The sequence below is a fragment of the Citrus sinensis genome, chromosome 5 (genome assembly GCF_022201045.2).
Source record: "Citrus sinensis cultivar Valencia sweet orange chromosome 5, DVS_A1.0, whole genome shotgun sequence".
NCBI classification, from domain to species: domain Eukaryota; kingdom Viridiplantae; phylum Streptophyta; class Magnoliopsida; order Sapindales; family Rutaceae; genus Citrus; species Citrus sinensis.
The window spans coordinates 18348973-18372493 of NC_068560.1; positions in this window are offsets into that span (position 1 = coordinate 18348973).

The window sequence follows — 23521 nt, forward strand, 5'->3', positions numbered from 1 at the left end:
AAAGACCAACAAGCCAGCACAAGGATATTAATGAATCCCTGTATAATAATAATGCTCGAGGATGGAAATAACAAAAAAAAATTTTGACATAACGATGATGACAAAATCCTTTAGTGGTGGGTGCAGTGGATCGCCATGAAGATTAAATTCATGGTAACGACATCAGAAATATATATTGACAATGTAAAGTTGTGAATTCATATTCAGCAATTAGGAAAATAAAACTTACTTATACTACCATCGCTGGACGTGGATATCATCTGGATGTTATCCCTTTTTCAACAAACCGAGTAAAAGTTTCTTGTTACGTGTACTGCAACAAGTAAGAACTTAGTTAAACTTTCGTGCCTAAATTAAACTTGGGAACATGTACTGTGAACAAGCACACTTATACTTTAAGGACAATATGCACCTGCTAGTTATTTGTGACAGAGTGTGAGTAATTTGCTATGCATTGAAGAGTTGTATTCGGCACAATCTCGTTGCTGCCCTGCTAGTTATGTTACCTGCGTCCGACTTCCAATCATGTTCTTTAGGCAATTGCATCATGCCGGGGGCATACGTTGAACAATAGTTCTGGACAGACATCATATTATCCACGTACTCCTCAACATTTCCCATGTTCAGTCGTATTGCCCTACATGCATGCGCGCAAGAATTCCCGATATCCACAACAACCTACAACTGCACTACATTGCTTTCATGTTGAGGTTATAAAACATGGATATGGTATCAGTTAGTTTCAGGGTTGTGCCATTTTGCTCAACGATTGCGAAGCGCTGACTATCAATTGTACTGTCATAAATGACTTCCCGAACTGTCGGCGCTACTTTCTCCCTATACCAATTCCACACTGTCATTCTTCTTCGTTCAAACAATTCAGCTGTCAAGCGTGCAATTCCTGTAAATCTTCTAGCAATACTCATCTTCAAATATTGACGTAAGCAACTGCTAAGTTTGTCAGTAATTGATAGTGTTACACAGGTGCACTTAACCCATTTAGGAATTGAAAATAGAGCCCAACTTGACCAATTTGTTTGTAACAACCAATCATGGCATTCTTGGCTTTGCTGCTGTATCAAATCCATATATTTATAGAAGGATGCTGCACTTGTACTGCGACAAGCTGACCAAAATAAGTGTTGGACTGGCACTGCAGGGAATCTCTTAACCATTTCAGCGAAAACCTTGTGGCAGCACTATCTGTATGCAACTTCAGGATGGAACTCTTCAACAACGTAATCAATCCCATTATCTCCGTCACCCAAAATGCATAGACCTTTACCATTCTCCAAACGCAAGGCATTATTTATATTTTTAAAAAAATACACCCATGAATCCAAGTCTTCGACGTCAACTTCACATAATGCAACAGGTAATATCCCATTGTTCCTATCAAGTCCAGCTGCCACTAGCATCACACTAATACGGGTTATTCATTTTCCAACCATCAACAGCTAGTATACCTCGGCAATGATACTTGAATGCATAAGAAGTCCGTTCCCAGCATACAAACATCTTCTTCAATCTTTTTCCCTCTCCATATTCATGTCTATCAGTCTCCAACAGTACAATGTTATGGCTATTTATCCTCTCCATTTCTTTTTTTTAACTAATTCAACATTGCATAACCATCATTATGGTCCATGCCCAGAATATACTTTGCTCTGTTTGCTGCAGAGCACAGTTTCCCTTCAGTGGTGTTAAGGAAGCTCATGTGAGCCAGATAGTCAGCAAAGCAGAGGATTGTAACAGCTGCAGCTCACGGTTACAAGTTGATGACTTGGCATGCCAGCTAGCACCTGGTGGTTACATCATTTCTTGTACACGTGAATATTAGTTTTTAGTTAGTTATGATAAGCTGTTAAGCATGATTAGCTGGTTGAATTAGTTTAGCTAATATCAGCTATGTAGATACGTTAGTATATAAAGAAACTTTGTACATTTACTCTGTATTCGATTAATTGGAATAAAAGCAATTTCTCAGAATCATTACATTTTCTTTCAATACTTTCTTAGTTACCAAACAAGCTGTTTTCTCACTAGTGGCCATTAATTGAGCACGGTTCGTAAGTAAATATGGGTCAACGAAGATAAGGGCATGCTAGCAATTTAGTCAAACTAAACGAACACAAAAATTGGGGGTATATTAAAATAAACAGGCAAGGATATCCTTCCATGGTCAGTTAAATAGGCAAATACAAATGATGAACGTAATCACGTAGAGTAATGCAAGAATATTATTATACGTTGAGTAATGAAGAGAAAACATGTGAAGGTATCAATTTTTTTCTGTTTAGTATTTTGTTTGTGATTAGTAATTCCCAGTCATAATATTGTAATCGAAGGCAAACTGTAATCAATGGAGAGGCGAATACTTTTCGTAATACACGTTGGATTGTCATGACTGTACAATAGGCAAAGGTTATGGAGTAATGCAATAATTTGGAACATTAATTTTAGTAACATTGAAGGCCGTTTTCCTAGTACACATTAAAATTGTGATAACAATAAAGTGAACACACATGGAAATATAACGAGAAAATAGCTTAATGTTTACCTTAAAGGCATAAGGTTTTCTACACATTAAAATGGTGTTAACGAGATACAGTGAACAAACATAGAATCTAGAAAAAAATACCTTAAAAGTTCTGAAGGTGGTCATATATATTAACGCAATATAGATGGTTGTGCCTAGTGGTAATTTAAAAACACAATTCAGTCAACATACGCGGATCCCAAAATGGAATTATAGTTAGCACATAAAACATTACTGTTACTGGATGGGTTGAGATATGCTGGCGGAATGGCAAGGTTTTGACAAACAATGATAGTGCTATGATAAGGCGGGAAATCAGGAGTTGGTTATGCCTTGTACATAAAGAAATGGTGAAAAAAGGAAGCTTCGTAGAACAACCACTGCAGTAGAAGAATTAACCCTAAGGCCTGTGAAAAAACCAAAACTTGGCACTATGAACAGCAATTACGATCGTTTGCGCCACTGCCCTTTCCTATACCATCATGATTAATTCAAGTGAAGAAATAGAAGACAGAGATGATTTTGAATATCCTATTACCACACTAACCGACGAGGAAGGTGACTATAACGCATCCTCAAACGACGGAGGAGAAGCTGACAATGATCCTTCGAGAAGCATGGAACCAAGACCCAACATCAATAGCCAGCTGAACTACACCTGGCCGCAATCAACGAACGAGAACGAGACTGAACAACAACAATACACAAATGGGGTGGAAAATGATGCGAATGCGAATCCAACTTTGTTAGGCAGAGAATTCGTGAGTGAAGAAGAAGCGGACACGTGCTACCGAGATTATGCAAGAAAAATAGGATTTGGTGTTCGGAGACATAATAAACAAAGAAACGTTAATAGCAAAATCACAGGTCGAACGTGGGTGTATAGCCGAGAGGGATTCAGGCCTACAAAACGCCTTGAAAAAAGAAGCAAATAGAGAGAGGCAAGGCCATTTACATGGACAAGATGTCGGGCATAATTTTGAATTATTTTTAATACGGAAACAAACTGATGGTCATGTAATTATTTTCATGCAGTGCATAATCACAAGTTGACCCCACCACGGCTTGTGCACCACATAAGGTCCCATAGAAGAGTTACGGATTCGGACTTGGTAGTGGCATCGTCATTACAGAGAGTAAGTGTAACGCCAGCGCAAATTCACGAGTTCATGGTGGATAGATCGGGGGTTTACAATAGAGTTGGGTACACTAGGGTCGATGTTCAAAATAGGCTGGATTCAAGGAGACGAAGATAGTTGAAAGAGTCGGATGCAGAAACATGCTTATCATATCTAGAAGGAAAAAAGAGCTCTGATCCATCATTCTTTTATGATCTGACAGTTACAAGTTCAAATTGACTTGGGAACTTGTTTTGATGTGACGGTGGAAGTTGTGTTGATTATGCGTTGTTTGGTGATGTTATAGTATTCGACGCGACGTGTAGGACGAATGCATATCAGAAACCTTTTGAGGTAATTTTAGGGATTAACCACCATCGAAGAACAATAGTATTCGAATTTGGATTGTTTTCGGATGAGACAGAGCACACATACATGTGGTTGTTAGAGACATTTATGGCAGCCATGAATAATAAGCAACTGAAGGCTGTAATAACTGATGGCGACAACGTAATGTGAAATGCAATAAGCAAGGTGTTTCCAGAAGCATCACACAGGCTATGTTGCTGGCATTTGGCTCGAAATGCTCAGACAAATGTAAACAATACTGAATTTACGAGGGATTTTCGCCGATGCATGCTTAACGCTTATAGCGAAGAGGAGTTTGAGAGGAAATGGGAATTAATAGTGGATAAACACGAAGCTATTTTGAATGAGTGGGTTCGCAAGATGTACGACGAAAGGCATATGTGGGCGGAGGCTTTTTTACTCAGAAAGTTCTTTGGCGGTATGAGGAGCACGCAGAGGTCTGAAGGAATGAATGTGTATCTTAACCATTATGTGAATAGAAGATTGTGGTTGATTGATTTTGTTAAACAGATGAACCGACTCATGAATCGACAAAGGGAGGGAGAGGGGAAGGATGACTTTGATAGTTGTGAAAGGCATCCGGTTCTAATTACACACTTAAAGATGTACGAGAAGCAAGCAGCGGAGAAGTACACAAAAGCCATGTTCCGGCTGGTACGAGACGAACTAGACAAATAAAGGATGTTAACGGTAGTAATATGTGGCCGGGATGTAGTGTCAATTACCTACAAGGTAAAACAGTTTGGAGTATCAACGAGAGAGGTTCAAGTGGTGATAAACGAGGCCACAAAAACCATATATTGTGGCTGCAAGCTTTTTGAAACAATTGGCATTCCATGTTCGCACTCATTTGTTGTCCTGAAGGCTGAAAATATAACAGAAATCCCGAGGTCGATGATATTGTCTCGATGGACCAAAGAGGCAAAGATAATGGAGCATGATTCGTTGGATACATGTTCAAATCTTTCCCATTACATAACGGAGGAGGCTCGAGTCGGTCTTATTTTTTCGGCATGCCAAAGTTTTTTTTTTTTTGGTCTTTTCCACAAGGTATCCTGGGGAGGGCCCCAACTGTGGGAGGCACCTTTAAGCCCGTACCACAACCCAGACTAGAAGTCACCGCTCGAACCGGGAGGCACAGGTTCTCCCAACAAAGGCGACTTCCCTACGACTCGAACTGGGGAGCAAACCCAGTCAAGCATCAAGTGTTACTGCATATAACATTGCAATTAATGATATCCATAACCTGACATTGAGATTGGAGACAATATGCCACAAAGATAAATCACCTGGGCAACTTGTTCGTAGAAGCGACAACATGGTGCAAGATCCAGAGGTTGTCCTAACAAAAGGTTCAATAAAGAGAGCAAAGATGGGACAGACGCATCAATGAAAATGCAGCAGATGTGGTGTCTCAGGACATAATGTAAGGAAGTCCAAGAAAAAAAAACGACAAAACCAACCATTAGAGGACTGTTCCAGTCAATATATGGACATTTTTTCTAATAGAAATATCTTCGGTCAACATGGGGTTGACATAACAGATTCATCACGCATACCTAGCCAACACCCCCATAACAAGAACATGTCCATTACGAAGACAAATATAGATCATGGTGTTCCATTAGGGTCCTTATCGAATTCATGGTTGGAGCAATTTCCAGCCACTACAGATAGTGACACAAGCATTCCAACGATCAACACAAGCACATTTACTAGACGCTTCACCTATTTTGCAACCTCATCATCAACCCCAACCAACTATGGTGACATTCAGAATCAGTGAGTGTATTTAATTTCAAGGAAAATCAAGGCCAGGTGTTGCATATATGTCTCTTTTCATGTACTCGGTGTTTGGTCCATGTGGCAAACTTTAAAGTAAACATTTACTATAATAAGCACAAAATGGACTAACCAAATTCGTATCAGTACACTTAAATCAAAATATTTTCTTAGTCCTGGAAATTTTGTCTGCAAGAGCATATATGTTTCCATGGCTTAATGTAAGGATTCTATAGCTCAATTCGAACAATTAATCAGTAGCAGTTAGGCCAAACTGTAAAGACTTATATAAGGTAACAAGGGGTGTGTATGGCACTAGGAAACGTAGGTAACGATATACCATTCGTTAATCCGACCTCATTCAAAACATCTTTATTTGGTTTAAATGGAAGACCCTAAGAGAATTAATAATATAGCATACAAATAAATTATATTAAAAGCATATACAATGTCAAGATTGGGTTCTAGATATTCAAAGTTTGAATATCAAATTCCAAATTCTAGATATCCAAAGTTTGAAAATTCTAGATATTCAAAGTTTAATATCAAACTTTGAATTTTGAAATTTTGAACAATAATAAATAGTAAAAAAAATACGTGAATAGTAGCCAAGATTTTGGCTATAAATAGAGGGGCTTATCCAATTTTGAGAAGAGTTTTCTTGTATTTAGAGAGAGTTTAGAGAGCTTGAAATTATAACCTCTTGTTTTAGTGTTTTGAGAGTTTGAGTGTATTGGGATTTTGGGAAGTGAGATAAAATACTACAATACTTGTAACTCCTTTTCACTAGAAAAATATTTCTTTCTGTCTTCGCTCGTGGACGTAGGCTAAAAGCCGAACCACGTAATTTCTGGTGTCCTCTATTGTGCTTGTTCTTTATTTTCTTACAATTTCAACTTAGTTGCGGTCCTGCTTTACCCACCAATAACCTAACAAGTGGTATCAGAACCATTGGTTATATTTTTTTTTGGGAATCGGGTATTATTCACGTATACGGTACTATTCACATATACGGTATTGTTCACGTATACGGTACTATTCACGTGAAACGGTGGGAGCGATCCAAGAATTTTGCGGTGCAAAACAAGGAATAGTGGTGTGAGTGAAACAACTGTGTACTTTTGTACATGTCTAGAAAAGTTCTGTCACAAAGGCGATAAGAGATTAAGGAGTCTGGGTTTTAAGTGGGACCATTGTGACCCCTCCAGTCTTTCCTGGGAACTTTCCTGGTGTGCATTCTTACACATACTCACAACTATTCAGGGTGGTACACTAGCTTGTGTGCGGTATTTATCAACAAAATGGCGGCAAAGTATGAAATTGAGAAGTTTAACGGAAATAATTTTTTGTTGTGGAAAATGAAGATGAAAGCTGTATTAAGGAAAAATAATTGCTTGGCAGCAATTGGAGAAAGGCCCATGGAGATAACTGATGACAAATGGAACGAGATAGATGGCAACGCCATTTCTGATCTACACTTGGCACTTGCAGATGGAGTATTATCCAGTGTGGCAGAGAAAAATACAGCGAAGGAAATATGAGATACTTTTACAAAATTGTACGAGGCCAAGTCACTACACAACAAAATCTTCTTGAAGAGAAAACTCTATACTCTTCGAATGGCAGAATCTATAATGGTGACTGATCACATCAACACCTTGAAGACTCTATTTTCACAACTCACAACATTGGGTCATAATATAGAGGAGAATGAACGTGCAGAACTTCTACTTCAAAGTCTACCAGATTCGTATGATCAACTCATCATCAACCTGACGAACAACAATCCAGTAGATAGTCTAGTTTTCGACGATGTTGCAGCCTCCGTATTAAATGAGGAGAGTAGGCGGAAAAATAAGGAAAACAGGCAAGCAAGTTCGCAGCAAGCGGAGGCGCTATCGGTGACGAGAGGGAGATCAACAGAACGTGGTCCTAGTGGGAGTCAAAATCATGGTAGATCAAAATCTAGAAGTAAGAAGAATGTTAAATGCTACAACTGTAGTAAGAAATGGCACATCAAAAAAGAGTGTTGGAGTAACCAGAAGAGAAGAGAGGGCAAAGAACCTGAGTCATAAAATGCTCAGGGTTGTGTAGCAAGTACCTCGGATGATGGCGAAATACTCTACAGCGAGGCAACAACTGTTTCAGAAGGTAGAAAATGACTATCTGATGTCTGGCTTATAAACTCATGAGCTACCTGGCACATGACCTCTCGGAGAGAATGGTTCCACACATATGAACCTATCTCAAGAGGATCTGTATATATGGGTAATGATCATGCCTTGGAGATCGTTGGTATTGGTATTATCAAAACAAAAATGTTTGATCGTACAATTCGCACAATTGGGGAGGTGCGACATGTCAACGGCCTGAAGAAAAATCTTTTGTCTTTGGGACAAATGGATAGTCATGGGTACAAAACTCATGTGGAGAATGAAATTATGAAGCTCGTTAAAGGCGCGCTTGTATTGATGAAGGCGGAAAAGATCGGTGCTAATCTATTCATGCTTAAAGGGAAAACACTACAGGAGGCTGATGCGTGTGTCGCATCAAATGGAGAAGAGTCAACGATGATGTGGCATCTCAAACTTGGCCACATGTCGGAACAAGGCTTGAAGATTTTCTCTGAGCAAAAATTACTTCGGGGGCTCAAATTTGTAAGTTTACCATTTTGCGAGCATTGTGTTACAAGTAAGCAGCATAGATTAAAATTCAGTAGATCTATTACTAGAAGTAAATGCATTCTAGACTTGATTCATTCTGATATTTGGGAATCACCGGATATATCCATGGGAGGTGCAAAGTATATGGTGACTTTCATTGATGACTATTCCAGAAGATGTTGGGTGTATCCAATTAAGAAAAAGTCAGATGTATTTCCAGTGTTTAAAGAATACAAAGCGCGGGTGGAACTTGAATCTGGTAAAAAGATCAAGTGCTTGAGGACTGATAATGGTGGAGAGTATACAGACCGTGAGTTTCTTGCTTTCTGTAAGCAAGAAGGTATTCAGAGGCAGTTCACGGTTGCATACACTCCTCAACAAAACAGAGTGGCGGAGCGGATGAACAAAACTCTTACAGAAAAAATAAGAGCTATGTTGAGGACTGCTGGTCTACCCAATTCATTCTGGGCAGAAGCAGCCAAAACTGCCTGTTATATAGTAAATCAATCGCCATCTACAGCTATTGGGCTGAAGACAGTGATGGAGATGTGGACTGGAAAGCCAGCTGATTATTCCTACCTACATGCATTTGGATGTCCTGTGTATGTGATGTACAATGCCCAAGAAAGAACAAAGTTGGATGCAAAATCTAGAAGATGTATCTTCTTGGGGTATGCTGATGGAGTAAAGGGGTATCGTCTATGGGACCCCACTACCCAGTAGATTGTTATCAGCAGAGATGTTATTTTTGTAGAAGATCAACTGCAAATGAAAGATGGAGGTGATGGCACTGTAAAAGAAAAGTCAGAGACTGTGCCGGTATATGTTGAAAATAATCCAGAAGATTCAGATTCTTCTGAAGCAGCACCAGAGCACGAGGAACAAGAACCAGTCGAGTTCGAGGCTCCAGAAATTCGTCAGTCAACTCGTGAGAGACGACCACCAATGTGGCGCTCGGAGTATGTCATAGAGATCAATGTTGCATACTGTCTTCTAACAGAGGATGGAGAGCCTTCAACTTTTCATGAATCTTTAAACAGCTCAGATGTTGCTTTGTGGATGACAGCAATGCAGGAAGAAATTGAAGCTCTACACAAAAACAAGACATGGGAACTTGTACCACTACCACATGGAAGAAAAGCCATTGGAAACAAATGGGTCTACAAGATCAAACGTGATGACAATGACCAAGTGGAGCGGTATCGTGCGAGATTGGTGGTGAAAGGATATGCTCAGAAAGAAGGTATTAACTTCAATGAGATATTTTCTCCGGTGGTTCGACTCACAACAGTCAGAGTAGTCTTGGCGATGTGTGTTACATTTGACTTACATCTAGAGCAGTTAGATGTGAAAACTGCATTTCTTCATGGAGAACTTGAAGAAGAAATATATATGCTCCAACCAGAAGGTTTTGCAGAAACAAGAAAGGAGAACTTGGTTTGCAGGTTGAACAAATCTCTATACGGTCTCAAACAGGCGCCGAGGTGTTGGTATAAGAGATTTGATTCCTTCATTATGAGCCTTGGATACAACAGACTCAGTTCAGACCATTGTGCATATTACAAGAGGTTTGAAGATAATGATTTCATTATTTTACTGTTGTACGTGGATGACATGTTGGTAGCAGGCCCCAACAAAGATCGAGTCCAAGAATTGGAGGCAAAGTTGGCTAGAGAGTTTGAAATGAAGGACTTGGGACCAGCAAACAAGATTCTAGGGATGCAAATTTACCGAGACAGAAATAACAGGAAGATTTGGCTTTCACAGAATAATTACTTGAAAAAAATCTTACGGCGCTTCAACATGCAAGATTGTAAGTCAATTTCTACCCCACTTCCTATTAATTTCAAATTATCCTCAAGTATATGTCCTAGCAATGAAGCAGAGAGGAAGGAGATGTCTCGAGTACCGTATGCATCAGCAGTGGGAAGTTTGATGTTCGCTATGATCTGTACAAGACCAGACATTGCACAAGCAGTGGGAGCAGTAAGTCAATACATGACGAATCCTGGTGGAGAGCATTGGATAGCTGTAAAGAGGATTCTGAGTTACATCAAAGGAACCACAGATGTTGCATTATGTTATGGAGGATCAGAGTTTACTGTCAAGGGTTATGTGGATTCAGATTTTGTAGGAGATCTTGATAAAAGAAAATCCATTACTGGTTATATGTTTACACTTGCGGGAGCAACTGTAAGCTGGGTTTCGAAATTACAGACCGTTGTGGCTTTATCCACAACAGAAGCAGAATACATGGCAGCAACACAAGCTTGCAAGGAAGCTATTTGGATACAAAGGTTATTGGAGGAGCTCGGGCACAAACAACAGAAAATTCCTGTGTTTTGTGACAGTCAGAGTGCCTTGCGCATTGCAAGGAATCCAACCTTTCATTCCAGGACGAAGCACATAGGAGTTCAATATCACTTCGTTCATGAAGTAGTGGAAAATGGAAGTGTGGATTTGCAGAAAATCCATACGAAGGAAAACCTAGCAGATGTTTTGACCAAGCCGATAAATGGTGATAAGTTTATCTAGAGTAGATCCTCTTGTGGCCTAGCAGAAACTTAGGCAACATAATTATGGCGAAGCAGAAAGGATGGTGTGGAGATTGATTGGTTCTCAATCAAATCTCCAAGTGGGAGAATGTCAAGATTGAGTTCTAGATATTCAAAGTTTGAATATCAAATTCCAAATTCTAGATATTCAAAGTTTGAAAATTCTAGTTATTCAAAGTTTAATATCAAACTTTGAATTTTGAAATTTTGAACAGTAATAAATAGTAAAAAAAATACGTGAATAGTAGCCAAGATTTTGGCTATAAATAGAAGGGCTCATTCCCTCATTTGCTTATCCAATTTTGAGAAGAGTTTTCTTGTATTTAGAGAGAGTTTAGAGAGCTTGAAATTATAACCTCTTATTTTAGTGTTTTGAGAGTTTGAGTGTATTGGGAATTTGGGAAGTGAGATAAAATACTACAATACTTATAACTCCTTTTCACTAGAAAAATTATTTCCTTCTGTCTTCGCTCGTGGACGTAGGCTAAAAGCCGAACCACGTAATTTCTGGTGTCCTCTATTGTGCTTATTCTTTATTTTCTTACAATTTCAACTTAGGTGTGGTCCTGCTTTACCCACCAATAACCTAACATACAAAGCTTTCAATCCCATTATCTACATGGAGGGTGGATACTTAATCCATGTCTGAACAGACCAGCAAAACAATAAGTTCAGATATCTAAGTCTCTGCTCTAGTCAAAAACAAGGTTATCAAGTGCACCTTTCAAATCTTTGCATGTACTGTTGTCTCAAGGGACATCTATGCATATATATTAAAACTTTTATTGCAAATGTAACTAATGGCGGGGACCATGCCCCATTCGTCTGGACCTTCGAAGCTGATGTAACCTTCTTTTGTGAATGGCTTCTCCTGCATTATGTTCGGTAACATCGATTAACCTTTTATGCATCTCAGCACTTGAGTGAACCTTATCCTTCAAAAAGTTGAAACTACACATGATACGTTTGATGACAATTCGTGCTCTTTCGGCATCCGAGTGGAACTGATCAGCAAAAACAATGTACACACAGTTTAAATAGAAGGTTATCCCAAGGTTTCAATGGCAAGTGAAATAAAAAGTTTATTAGATACATGTCTTCTTGTAGGTAACATAAAATCACTAAAGCTCTGCGTTATTAAGGGTTGACCTTATATTATGCCTCTCCATCATCAGCATTATATACAGTTCACAATCATATTCACTGCATATGCAAGGCTCTCGGGTATAGTCAACCGAAAAATCCATCAACTTTAAACTACTAGAGTAAACATTTGAACCGCCATGGTCTAACATCATCTCAATTGATCTTAGCTGTAAACTAACAGATAGTAAGTGAAAATGCTTAAAGAAAACCAAAACAACGTGACCCGCCTAATCAAAAATTTCAAGACAACAAGTGCACTTTTGTACTATACTAAATAAAGTTAATAGTTATTTGATGAAATAATTAACACAGAATATGTACCAATCGTTTACATATTGAAATATTATAATGCATACACATTGAAGTAGGAAGTGGGTCCCATATCTCTACTCGCACTTCAAAAATTACTAAAACCAACATATACCAGTAGCCATGACCATAGTTCACGGGGACAAAAATCTATAAAGCATGATGCATTGCCACCAAAAAATTAAAAAAACAATTACTTCATGACAAAGGTTTATATAAACATAGCTTTTGTAAACCATTATATGCTTTCACTCACTTTTTCCCAAGAACCAATATTCTTTGCGTACAAATCAGCGGGTATAAACTTTCCAACGGCAACACTTGCGTCTCTATTCTCACCACCAACATTATCCTGCAACTGAAAGGACATAATGGTTGTTTGTGTCATCACATGGCAATCGAAACTTCTATCCCGTACAAACACTGACCATGCCACATATTTGACAAACCAAGTTTCATCTCAACTTGTAAATACAATGAAAAAGATATTTTTATACACCAACATTTGCACTTAAACGAACACATCACACTGCAGTACACACCAACTTGTATTTTAACATATTCTAAACACAAAAGATCAATGCCATATTATAAAATATATTGCGTATAGTGTTATAAGCAGGCAGAAAAAGGCTGAATTTACTTTGTCCGACGTTTACAATTGTTTGAGCAGATAGCAATTCCGATACAGCTGACACAACCTGAAATTTAAATGTCTATGACGTCTCGACAACACATGAAGTTAATTATTGAAATTCCAAAGTCAACAATACAATATGCCTCTATATTTAAAGTGACCAAGCTGTCGATATATAATATTGCCGGACATACAAGTATTAACAGAAGTTACAATTGTACCTTCATATTGATTATACTTCTGGGAGCCAAAGACATGATATCATTCCTATTAATCCCATTGAAGTTAGTTTGGAAAAGCATCTCCCTGCCACAGAAATACCATGATTTATGAAGTTTCTTTCAATACATCCACAGAACCGATCAACAAGTAAGAATTGTATGTATTTTAATCTCGAATTTTTTGTTCATATTAATTCATGGACATAACTGTAATACTTTAACAATATCAAATTTATCTTACCCTTTTTTTAGAGTTTCATCCATGCAGAAGTTAATCAAACTTTCCTCTTCAATACCAAAAGGCCTTGGCATAAGAAATGGTCTAACCCGATAACGTCCTCTTTCAAGACATATTTTAATAAATGGCAACTCTCGATTGACAAAAGAACAGCACTTTTGGTCACAAATAGTAACGGTCGGCAACATTTTAATCGGTTCACAATGCTTCTGCCCTAGCATCAACTCCTACAAAAATTGTTCCATAAATTCATTGGAAGTTGGTGCAATTAAAATGTAACTAAATATTAATATAAAAGTAAAAGAAACTAAACAAATAACTCAATGAAAATTAAACTTTTCATATCAGTGGTCACCTCAATCTCCATGTTATTTTGTAAGTTTTCAACACATTGTCCAGACGGGCAGGACCCGGTTACAGTATCTTCCGGATGGTCTAAATCCTTATGTTGTGCACCTTCACACTCCTTTACGGCAAAGTCTTTATTGATTTCCGTACCACCCCAGTCTACATTATGACATAATTCCTTACTCTTATCATGATTGCTTCACCTCTCACCTTCTACTGTCACACTGCATTCCCTACCCTTTTCACTATTGACAGGATAGCTGTAGCACCAACCACTTGTCTTTAATTTTTCAACAGATTGTCTTACCTTTGTTGATTTGGATGTTGACTTTTTCAACTTACTAATGCAATTCATGTTCATCATTCTGTTACTCGTACTCATGTCTACTGGTTCACCACTTCTAAAGAGACCTTCAAGGAACCTATTGGGTCCATGCCAATTTCTGTTTCCCATTATCAGTGCTGTAGTACGGACCCGTTTGTGCTAAAACAACTTTTTAAGTACGTATCTTAGTCCTGCTGTGCAATACAACATCGATACGTAACCATCAAGTCGACTAAATTACACGAAAATAAATCAACCAGTGGTTTTCACCCAACACCTTTTTTCATCATATCAAATTAATTTTGCTTTTCCACTATCAAAAATATCTAAAAACTAATCAACCTTATCAGCCATCATGTCTCTCTTGTTGCAGTATATTATATTTAATTCCCATTTAACAAACCTCCTTGGTAATGCTTTGACTTCCATTTGCTGCCATCATTTGTCGTTCGGTTTCACCACTGAATTAACTTAAATAATTTTCTATAACTCTAATTGACCCCTCACGTTCCAATATTATTTATTCATGGAGTTAAAAAACTTACAAATGGCCAACGAATCCATAATGACTATCAGATTCTATTGTTTGATTGTCTTTCATGACTTAATTTGCAGCTCTTCCCTATTGCAACGTTTTCAGTTACGATGTGCCCCTTCCTTCATTCCTGTAAAGCAGTTAAATGATGAGTCATTTTTACCAATCTCACCTCCTTTGATTTTAACCAATACAATTACAGTCTATATGTCAGCCTTTACATAACAATATAAGATTCTACTAATACAATCATCTATAAAATACAACCATGCTCCCACCTTAATTCTATAACATTCATGAATTGTGGCTTGTACAACATTAACATCTCAAGGATATTTAATCTTCTTCATCGACATATTCTGTTGTTTTTCCCCAACATTTATTCGTTTAAACAGGGTTAGTCCCCAAATATCATGAATGCAGTTCATGATATTTGTCACCAAGCACTTCGTGTTTATACCAGGTGCAGTCCAGTGTCACAACTATATTGAAATTCGTAATCCCAATATCCTCAATATAGAATTCATCACCACAAGAGCATACAATAAATCAAGCATTTTAAAACATGCAGTTCAAGTTGCACAGTATGAATTAGCCATTAAACCAAATGATCCTTACGGAAAGAATGAAATATCTACCTGCACGGTTTATTGAAACCTAAATTCAGGATCATTCTTCATTTTCTTCTCCAAGAAATTAATTAGCTCGCGTTTCTTCAATCTTGTGCTTGCCACAATGAAATTAAACATTTATTCCTTCTTACCATTCTTGCCTTCTCTCTTTCTAACACATGAACATAACCCGTCTACTAAGCTAATCACCGATATTAAATATTTCGATCAAAATATTAAATTTTTTTAAAGGTGTTACCTGCTGCGTCTGATTGAAAGCCTTATCACCAGATCAAACACACCTCTTTCCACTGTTTTTTTTCCAGTTAATGAGATGTGCCTAATTCCTAAAGTTTTAGCTCCGCCCGATGTCTGCTGTAATTGCCTGACACAAATCTGTTTTCGCCTTTAATTTATCTGAAGTCGTTTAGAAATACTTTCTCCTACTACTAATGCGATTCCATTCGAAAAGATTTGGATTATGGGAATTTTTTTCTATGGAAAAGATTTCAACAATTCATGGGTTCTAGATAACATTTGGTTATGGGCCATTCAAAACAAATCAATTAAGAGAAGAACGCGCACTGTGTCTAGGTCTTTATTAATTGAATAAAGTTTCCCCTAGTAACTTGAAGCAATCGGCTGCTATTATTATCCACCGGCTCTTGTCAACAGTTGGATCGACTCATTTTAAATCCAATGAAGGTGCTAAAAGAAGACAAAAACTGTGGTACGTTACCACAATGGTAACATAGGCGGACCCCAAATTCAATTCTTCTCATTTTATTATATTTGTTACCTTATCATAGAATGTAACAAATGCCCTTTATTTAAAAGGGAAAATTATAAAAAATTCTCCTCGTTCCCTAAAAATCTAGGGTTTACCTAGATCCCAATCCTTCAAAATCTCAATTTAACCTCCCTAGGGTTATTGTGGAGGGTTTGCTTGAAAAATTTAGTATTTTTTATTGGATTTTGCTTGTCTCGTATCCTTCAATTGTAATTCGCTTTTAAAAATAATTTGGAATTTTAGGGATTTTCGGATTATTTGGTTTCGTTTGAGTGCAATTTCCTCTAGTTTTGGTTTCAGTTTGAAGGGTTAAGTGCAATTTCGAATTTTTTTATAAAATTTAAATTAAAATTCATAAAACGATTGGGCATTTAATCATTAATTGATGGCTAGCGATACTAGAACAGCAGCTGCAGCTCCAAAAGAAGCAGAGACGATGAAGGAGTATGATAGCGATCTAGATGATGTGAAACGCTATCTTGTGATGCGAAGAAGGGAAGCCAGCGATGAGGAGGAGGATGAGAGAGATTCAGAGCTTCCCATCGCTCAAAGTGTCCACATTCCTGCGGGAGAAGCGGAGGCTGTGAATGCTTATGAGAGCGATCCAGATGAAGTGAGCCACTCTCTCGTTATGCGCAGAAGGGAAACAAGTGATGATGAGGAGGAGGAGACAGAATTTGAGCGTCGAATGAATTGAAGGGTCCAGATTCACTCTTACATTTAATCTGATGGCCAAGGTGGTGCTCCAGCTGAGTATGATGATGATGAAGAAGACGAAGATGAAGAAGTTTATGAAGAAGGGAAGAGGAATGACGGGGCGGTTAAAGTCAAAGGAATATATAGTAAGACGCAAGAGGAGTACGGAGGGGGCAGTTGAAGTGAGTAAAGGGAATAATGATAATGGAATTGGTGCTAAAAGAATGATGCAGCGGAGGAGGGAATTGAGGAAAAGAAGGAGAGTAATGAGCCTTTTGCACAACAGCTGAGGCTTTTTATATGGACAATGTTGCAGGTCGACACAGGTATTATTTGATTTGAGTGACAATTTATAAATAACTGATAGCTGTACTTTCATTAGGGCTTGTCAGTTAGTCTAGTCTCAATTTTTTGGTGCTGTATAATTATTGTTTGCTGGAATCTGTCTAGAAGGCTTTTGGCCTAGTAGGTTGAAAGGAGAGAAAGTTCTCAAATAAACATCGTGGAATATAATTAATAGTTACAAAGCATACTAAATTACTTGACAAATAGATGTAGAGCTAATCATGAGCTATGATAGCATTATCTGTGCTTTGTGTATTTTTATTAGGGCTTGTTTATTTCAAAGTGTGCAATGTAGAATTTTTGGGTTAAGTTTGAGTGATGAAGTGATAGATATGTTTCTGTTTGGCACAGTTAAGTGGTTAATATGAGCTGTCGAAGCAAATAAGGAGTAGGATATCTAGTTTTGGGTTTGGTCTTAGTTTGAAGATGGCCACATTATGCAGCTAGGTATGTATTAGTGTTTGTAGATTTTTAAATGCTTTCTGTCAAATGTGACTAGATTATTGCTAGACGCACATGGATCTTACACTTAAATAATTATATATCCATTTGTAATGTTCAAAATGATAACGTACTATTGCTTAAATTATGCTTTCACGACATCATTTTGAAAATCCATGGTTGTAATGTGTCTCTAAATTCAGCAATACAAGTTCTATCAATTAGTGTTGGATGCAGTGACTTGAATAGTTTAATATTCATTTGCAGAAAAAAATGTGGAGAAAGAAAACTAAAAATTTGCGTGCATTCTGTTGGAAATTTGATTATTTTCAATTGAGCATTAAATACTGACATGATCTCTTCGACTTCTCTTGCATTTGAATGAATGGATGAGTGCTAATGCATACAAAGACTACCATACATGCACAATGAATGCTACATCAAAGGTATAGTAAAATGTCAGCAAGCTTGGCCCAAGTTATCAAGCTGGTTCAGTAGCTGGTAGATTTGTTCATCCGGATTTTGGACCATTTTCCTTGATAATAAGAAAGCTCCTACATCTGTAAATTGAAGCTCCTACATCTGTAAATTGAAGTGCCAAAAGAGAGATGGAAGTGAATGACTAGAGAGTTAGTGATTGTGTGGGAAGCTTTGGGTATAATTGGGGTTTAGGTGTGAGATAAAATAATTTGAGAATGTCGTTGTAATAATTTTTCATATAGTGAAATATTTTATCTCATTGTCCTTAGCAACCGTGGTTTTTTTATTTCGGTAAAAGAGTTTTCCAAAAAAATTGTGTGTTGTGTGATTGGAGTACTCTCTATTTTTTTTTATTATTTATTTGACGTATTGCTAGTAGAGATCTTGTGTGGGAACCAAAAATTCCCAACAATTACCAATTGTTTTAGACTCTATTCCGAACAAAGCATGAAGGGATTCATTTATCTAGTTCTGTCTTTTCTACTTTAACTTCACTTGATTTCATGTTGTCCCTCACCTTTATTAAAGTTGTATATGTTGGGGTATTAGGTTCATCACAAGGATCATATTAAGGCTAAGGAGCATAGTTTATCGGCTGCACTCAAGTGTAGCTGAGTATTTGGATTCAAAATTGTTAGAACGTTGTTACAGATGCAAGGCTGTTGCTAGGGGTGGGCATAAACCCACAACCCATGGGTTTACCCAAACTCAAACCAAATAAAATAGTTTGGGTTGAATAAATCATGAAATAGGTTAAATTTGGGTTTTTATGGAAGAAACCATTTCACAATGGTTTGGATATGGTTTACTTATGGGTCATGAACAAATTCGAGGTAACATATCAATGAAAAATAAATTAAACAAAATAAAAGGCTAAACCAATATTTTAATAATAATTTTAATAAGAATGGGCTTAATATATTATCCCAGTACTGGAACTGGGGCCCGCACCCTTGTGGTGACTCCTGTAAGGCCGATGTGGGGTCACGATGTCGTGGCATAACGTGGAGACGTTATCTGGTTTGGTCCGGGTGGTGCTTAAGTATAAAGTAGCGCCTTCTCCTAACAGCTTAAGCTTTTAGGGCGAGTGGTAAGCGCCTTAAGTGATATCAGAGCCAGACAGGGTTCGAAACTCAAGGGGGAGGAATGGGCTTAATATATTATCCCAGTACTGGAACTGGGGCCCGCACCCTTGTGGTGACTCCTGTAAGGCCGATGTGGGGTCACGATGTCGTGGCATAACGTGGAGACGTTACCTGGTTTGGTCCGGGTGGTGCTTAAGTATAAAGTAGCGCCTTCTCCTAGCAGCTTAAGCTTTTAGGGCGAGTGGTAAGCGCCTTAAGTGCTTAAGCGCCTTAAGTTGATGAGCTTTTTGACTCAGATGTAAGCATTTGAATATGAAGTCTGGTTTTTGGCAAATACAAATATTGTACTCGGACATGCCGTCAATATTCCACTCATAGACTGAAGATGCATTATATCGGGATTGGTTTAATGCGCTTGGTCTATTATCTATTGTTAGATCCTTCTGGTATCAGAGCCATTGGGAGGAAAGTGTTTTATTGTTTAGAGATTCGTGTTTAAAATCTTGTGTTTTATTTTGAAGTTTTGTTTTGTGGTGAATTTTTACTGGTTGTAAGTCCCGTTTTAGGATAAGGATTCCGCTGAGGGCTGTAAATCCATACCTGTAGCCATTTTGACCAAACCAGAAATAGACCATAAGGTCTTGACCATGGATCCTCCAATCTGTAGAACATCGTCCTTTTCTAGCTCTTCTTCCAGGGAAGACTAGTGAGTCAAAGCATGTTGTGAGTTCAGAAGAATTCACTATTGAGAAATTTGATAAAGCAATTGATTGTTGGGAACTTCCAAAAATTTCCAAAGAAAAGATTTACAAAACAAAAATGCTTGATCTTTTAAAGCATGATTATATTATAAAAACTGAAGAACGTGATATAACTCTTTCAGAACCTTTTGAAACAATTTATTTGTTTTCAGAAAAATCTTTAAAGAAATTAAAAGAAAAGAATTTCAAATATATTCACATTGGTTTAATCCAAGTAGGAATAAAACCTTTGACCAAAGAAGGCTTGGATACTTCTATCCTTGCTGTCCTTAGAGATGGGCGATTCATCTCTTTTGATGATTCTTTACTAAGTAGTATCGAATCTAGTCTATGTAAAGGTCCCATATCTTTTGATTGTTATCCAAATATAACAATTTCTCTTAAAGACAAGAATATTTTAAAGAGCATGATTTTACAAATCAAAACCCATAATTATCATATGATTAAGGGATCCATCCCAGTTGCATTAATTTTTAAAATTTCTTACAAAGCCATGATTTCTGCATTTAGCACACAGCATAAATACCAGTCGAAAAGAGATGAGACCCTTCTCTTGCAGACTGATTTGTCCAAAGCAAACACGGTCATTCCTAAACCAATCCAATGGAAAGATGTAAATCTTCCAGAGGAATGGATCCTTGAAGGAGCCGCTCCACCAGCGATTCCGAAACAACTTGAGCCCAATACAGAGTTGCAAAATGTGACTCAGTATTCCGATGGTAAAGTCAAACTGTCATTCAGGAGATCTACCTCATCCAGATTTTCTGATAAAGCTTCGTGGTCAGGCATTCCTTCATTAGAAAGGAAATTTACAAAAATACCCTCTGTTATAAATCTCCCTTTTCAATCCATAAAAAGTCAACTTAGGTTTTCTACTTCAGACATACCTAGTACCTCCATCCGATCAGTTGATTACACCACTAGTGTTCCTCATCCGATCTACACTAGCAATCAACATGTACAAAGTCAGGAAGAGAAGGAACCTTCTCCTCCAACTTCCCTTACGTTTTCTGCTGTTACAGAAAATTTCATTAATGTCATTGAAAAAGAATTTGAATTAGATAAAACTTCTCTGCATAATGATTTTTATTCTGATTTAAACAAAGAAAAAAGACTTTGATTTTTCAAACACTTTTTAAACCAAAGAAAAGAAATCCAACAAACTTACTATGAATTTGTGAACTTTCATAAAATTCATATATTGTTTTTTGATTGGTTTGAGATATATTCTTCTGATAATAACATCTCTTACCCTTTTAAAGAGTCAAACCCTATTACTATTAGGAAGAAAGTTCCTGAATAGAAACTTCTTGATAGTGAAAGAACAATAGAGTCTGAACACCCACCTCTTCGGAGTGTAACCGTTGATCACGGTGAACCTCCTGTCCAAATTCGAGCTTCACCTTACAAAATTCCAAAACCAAATGATTCAGAGGCAAATTTAAGTAGTATTATCCAACAGAATAATTTCTGTAATACTAACTTAAATACAATCGGAAAGCAGTTGACTAGGATAGAAAACCAAATCCAGAAGTCAACTATTACTGTTCCATCAATTTATCCTATTCCAACAAAATCAGATTCTGACAAAAAGCTTAAGGAACCTATTTTCAAACCCTTTCAGGTTTCGAAAACTAGCCAAAAGCTTGTTCAAGAGTCAAAATCAGATTTTGCTAAAGCCATTAGAGAACAATTAGATAGGATAGAAGCTGCTTCTTCCTCATCTAGCAAAGTTCAGATAGCCCCTGATACTCCTCAATCTAGCAAGATTGGAGTATTAGAACAAGACCAAATGTCTATAGCCTCTTCTGATATAGAAGCCTTCAAAGAAGAACCTTCTACTCCTAAAGCCAACAAAATTCATTGGGAATTAGCCCTTCCCACTGTCAAGACTCCACCGGATCTATCAATAGATAATAGACCAAGCGCATTAAACCAATCCCGATATAATGCATCTTCAGTCTATGAGTGGAATATTGACGGCATGTCCGAGTACAATATCCTAGGATTGTTGCAACAAATGACAATGGCAGCCAATGCCTATAAAACCCAAGCAGGAACTTCTGATCGTGCTATATCAGAAATCCTCATTGCCGGTTTTACTGGTCAATTAAAAGGTTGGTGGGATCATCTTCTCACTAATCAGCAACAATTAGACATTCTAAATTCCATTCAAGTCGATGAAAATGGAGTACCTATTCTTGATGAGTTCAACAATCCAATTCAGGATGCTGTTGCTACTCTAATTTTAACAATTTCCCTCCATTTCATTGGTGACCCTTCACACCTTCGTGATAAAAACGCTGAGTTACTACATAATTTAAGATGTAGGAAACTTAGTGAATTCCAAAGCTACAAAACCTCTTTTTTCACCAGACTATTTCTAAGGGATGATGCAAATCATATAACCTGGAAAGAAAAATTTCTTGCTGGATTACCTACCCTTCTAGGTGAAAAAGTAAGAAATTCCATCAAAGCCCTTTATGATAATTGTATTCCTTATGACGAGCTTACCTATGGTGAACTTGTCAGTTTCGTCAATAAATAAGGTTTAAAGATTTGTCAAGATTTGAAATTACAGAAACGACATAAGTGGGAGCTTAAGAAGTCTAAACAAGAATTAGGCGGTTTCTGCAAACAATTCAATTCTGACCCCTTTAAAACTTCTTATTCCAAAGATTGTAATGGCGAGTGTTCTACTAAACCCCGCAGGAAACATTACAAATCAAAAAATTCTAGGAAACACTTTCGTAATTTTAGAGAACTTCCTTATAAGAAACCTTCGAGGCCTTATAAGAAACCCAAATTCTCTAAAAGAAAAGAGTTTAGAGCCAAACCAAAGACCCCTTTCAATTACAAAGAAGCTATATGTCATAAATGTGGCATGAAAGGTCATACTGCAAATTATTGCAGGATGAACAAAAAGCTTCATGAACTTGACCTCGATGAAGAGATCCTTTCCAAATTAGCCCCCCTTCTTGTCGAATCTTCTTCCCTTTCTAGTTCAAAAATTTCTTTATTCCAAACAAAGGTCCGGTTCCTTGGTCATCATATTTCCAAAGGAACTATCACTCCAATAGAGAGATCACTTTTGTTTGCAGATAAATTCCCAGATAAAATTCTGGACAAAACCCAATTACAAAGATTTCTTGGAAGTTTAAATTATGTTCTTGATTTCTGTCCTAACATTAATAGGATGTCTAAACCCTTGCATGATAGATTAAAGAAAAAACCTGTTCCTTGGACAGATGAACACACCAAGGTTGTAAAGCTTATAAAGAATTCTGTGAAAAGCATCCCATGTTTATATCTTGCTAATCCTACATTACTTAAAATTGTTGAAACTGATGCATCTGATTTAGGTTATGGAGGCATATTAAAGCAAAAAGGAAATGATAAAGAACAGATAGTACAATACGTTTCTGCACATTGGAATGATTGCCAGAAAAATTATTCTACTATCAAAAAAGAAATCCTTTCCATTGTTTTATGCATTACAAAATTTCAAAGTGATTTATTAAATCAAA